At 52.5% G+C, this 3395-nt stretch overlaps 1 long non-coding RNA gene across 1 annotated transcript; it reads right to left on the bottom strand.

Annotated features, from left to right (window-relative positions):
- Positions 1 to 1285: 1285 nt before the first annotated feature.
- Positions 1286 to 3194, bottom strand: LOC123275725 (uncharacterized). The gene is made up of 3 exons (XR_006511772.2): positions 3064 to 3194; positions 2658 to 2713; positions 1286 to 1708 (listed from the first exon to the last, which is right to left on the bottom strand). It is a non-coding gene; the product is annotated as an uncharacterized lncRNA (long non-coding RNA).
- Between the last annotated feature and the right edge of the window lie 201 nt (positions 3195 to 3395).

Below are 3395 nucleotides of genomic sequence, written 5' to 3'. Positions count from 1 at the left end.
GATTCTGGCTTCCCACAGAGTCAGGGGATGAAGGGGGGGGAGGAGGGCGGAGGTGGGGGGGGCCGGGTCTTAGAATAAACAAGGGTGCTCAGGCTTCATCTCAGAGATTCTGATTCAGTTGATGGGGGTGGAGCCCAGGCATTGGTGTTTTTTAAAAGCAGACATTTTAGAGCTGAGCACTACTTGGCTCGTCCAACCCCTCGCTTTCCATATGAGACTAGACCCAGAGAGCAGAAGGGATATAGCCAAGGTCACACAGCAGCTAGTGGCAAAGACTGGACTTGAACTTTACCTTGGCCTACAAAGCCTACCCATTATCTCATTAACTCTCTGAATTCTGACTTTACCTCTCCTCTCTCTCCCTCTCTCTCCTCTCCCCCTCTCCCCACACTCACTCTCTCTTCTGTTTCCTCTCTCTCTCCTCTTTCTTCTCTCTCCCACCTCAGGGCCTTTGCACTGCCTGTTACCCCTGCCCTTACCCTAAATCCTCATGATTCTAAGTCAGCAGCCCTCTGTGCCTCTCTATTTCCTCATCTCACTTTATTTTTCTTCCTGGCACAATGTGACCTTGTATCTGTGCTTATTTATTGCCCCTTCCTCCATTAGAATGGGGAGCTTCTTGCTGTACCCCCAGCCTGCACACAGTGACTGGCACATAGCAATTGCTCGATAAATACATTTGTCAATTGGATAGATGACCCCAGCACAGTGTTCACACTGACACCAACGCCCCAGACCCACATCCACACCAACCATCTCCCAAGCCTTGGGGTCACATGTTTCTCCTCAAGGTCTAGCTCAAACCCAAACCATTTCTCTACAAACAGCAGCTCCAAGGCCGGCCCTTGGAGGACCAAGGGCTGCTTCGTAACCAGCACACCAGGATGACCACGGCCAGAAAAAAGTTGTCCCAGCCCAGAACCCTTTTGGGAAGGACCTTCTAATGATGCTCCCACTGATCAAATGTGTTCAGACTCCCCTGGGGAACTGACCTTCCCAATTTACTGGCCCCATTACTTTGCAGCCACCATCTTGTTTTCAACCAATAGTAACTCATGTACATACAGCTATTTATCGATCAGAAAATGATTTCACAAATACACTCAATCCTCACATCAGTCCTGGGAGCTGAGTGTCACTGCCCCTCACTTTACAGATGAAGCCCCTGGGGCCCGGAAAAGCCAAGTCACTGGTCCAGGATCTCACAGCAAAGACACATCCAAGAGCAGACTTGATGCTGAGTCTTGGCAAAGGCCGGTCCTCCACGCTGGCCTCCACCCCAGCCGCCACTCCACACCGGGTGCGATTATCACGCGCCTCAGTACCAAGCGTTGCTCTGAATCGTGTTTGGCTGTTGCCAGACATCTCCTGGAAGATGAAAGCTTTGCCACGCTGGAAGCGGTACCAAAGATCAGGCCTCAGCTTCTGAAAGTCAGTCCACAAGCGGGATTGATGATGCTGTAAGTGATACCACCTGTTTCAGCTTGTGTTCCCCAAAAAGCAGAGCCTAAGACAAGGACTAGGGTTCACAGAGTTTATTTAGGAGGGTGACCCCAAGAAGCAGAAATGAGGGGTGGCGGGAATGAGTCAGGGAAGGAGGAAAGGTCAATATAATTGTGCGCTTTTGAAGTTGTCCCTTGTAGACACAGGAGCTAGATTCTTCGGGACGTCTGACTTCTGGGCTGCCCCTGCACTCCCGCAACCGGGCCTGAGGCAGAAAACCAGAGAGTCACGTGTCCATTGCCTGAGGTGGGAGGTTGTGAGCAAGAGTCAGAACTCACATGGAACCATCCACCCACCACGGGTGCAGCTGAAAGCAGACCCAGGCCTCAGGATGTGCACAGGGCACCAAAGCATCCCCCATAGCGACATGGTTGGAATAAGTCCACAGTCTCCCCTGGTGACAGCTTTGAAAGTAGTCCAAGTGTGTCTATTTGAAAGAAAAAGCTAGTCATGCCTCCCATCCGGTTCTGACCATCAAAGACTCACAGTTATATATGTCAACAGTTTCTCAGCAACTTCCTGGACTAATAGCTGGAGTAGGGCCCTCCACCAACGCACAGCATCCTGGAGGGCTCCTGTGCCCCTTTCTTGGGTCTCCAGCACCTGTCAGTCACTCTAAAGCTCTACCAGGTACCAGGTCTTCCCAGGCTGAACCCCAGGCTCAGGGTCCTTCTTCCCACGAGCCATCCTCACCAAGCCCTGTGGCTCAGGCCCTATGAATGTGGTGCTAGCGAGGCCTGGCCCTTCACCCAGCCTCCTTATGGTGCAGGTAGGGCCACCAAGCAGAAGTGACTGGCCCGAGGCCCTCCGCAAGTTTGAGGCATCTGGTCCCACAGGCTCTTGTGCGTAGACCCAGGACCAGCCATGTAATTTGCAGGGCCCAGAGCAAAATGAAAATATGGGGCCCCTTGTTCAAAAAGTATTAAGAATTTCAAGACAGTGACAGCAGAACCAGTTAAACCAAGGGCAGGGTCCCTCTGAGGGCAGGGGCCTATGCAGTCATACAAGTGACACACCCATGAAGTCGACCCTGTGTAGACCCCACCTTTCCCAAAGAAATTCCAAAGAGTCGGGGTTGGGGGTCAGGGTCACTTCCAAAACAACAGCTTTCCAGCCAGATGAGCTTGAGTTGGAATCCCATCTTTGCTTCTCACCTGCTGTGCAACTCAGATGTGAATTGCTTCATCTCTCTGGGTCTCAATTTCCTTATCTGTAGAATGGGGATGAGATGACAAATTGCATGTAACATACATGGCACAGGAAAGGCACTGAGCGAATACGAGTCCTTCACACCTCCCACCCCCATATGTCTTTGTTCCCTTTGAGGCTAGAAGAACCAAGACACACACACACACATATACCATGACCACCACTACCACCACCACCACCACTACCACCTTGGCCATGGTCTTAGCCCCAAAGTAACAGCTGGAGAATGTTGGGGAACAGTGTCCAAGCACTGCTGCCTGGGGCCGGTGTCCAGTGAGAAGAGGGGCCCTGGACTCCCCATCCTCATTTGTCCCCACCCCCACCCTAGGCCATCTGCCGGCCTGGACCCACCAAGTCTAGCTCTATGCCTTCCTTCTCCAAAGAAGAACCAGAGGCTCCCGGAGGTTGCAGTTCTTCTTTCTGACCCTCTTTTTCTCCAGAGGGAAGGAGAACAAAGGGAGAGGGAGGTAGCGTTGGGCCCCCACTGACTCATCATGGCACCGTGGGCAGGTCACAAATGATGATCCTGGCCCTGGCTTTCCCGTCTCTAAAATGGGGCTAATGATGCCTGCCACTCGCCTCGGCGACAGGATGTTTGGAGAGCATTCATTACGGCTGTGTGGCTGCTGTCCTTGTGCTTTAGTTAATGATATGCTGCCCTGGTGAGGCCCCAGAGGGCCCCG

Source organism: Equus asinus, chromosome 12 (assembly GCF_041296235.1).
Source record: "Equus asinus isolate D_3611 breed Donkey chromosome 12, EquAss-T2T_v2, whole genome shotgun sequence".
Lineage (NCBI taxonomy): Eukaryota > Metazoa > Chordata > Mammalia > Perissodactyla > Equidae > Equus > Equus asinus.
Note: the sequence above shows the minus strand (reverse complement) of the source record. Positions and strands in the feature narration are given on the sequence as shown.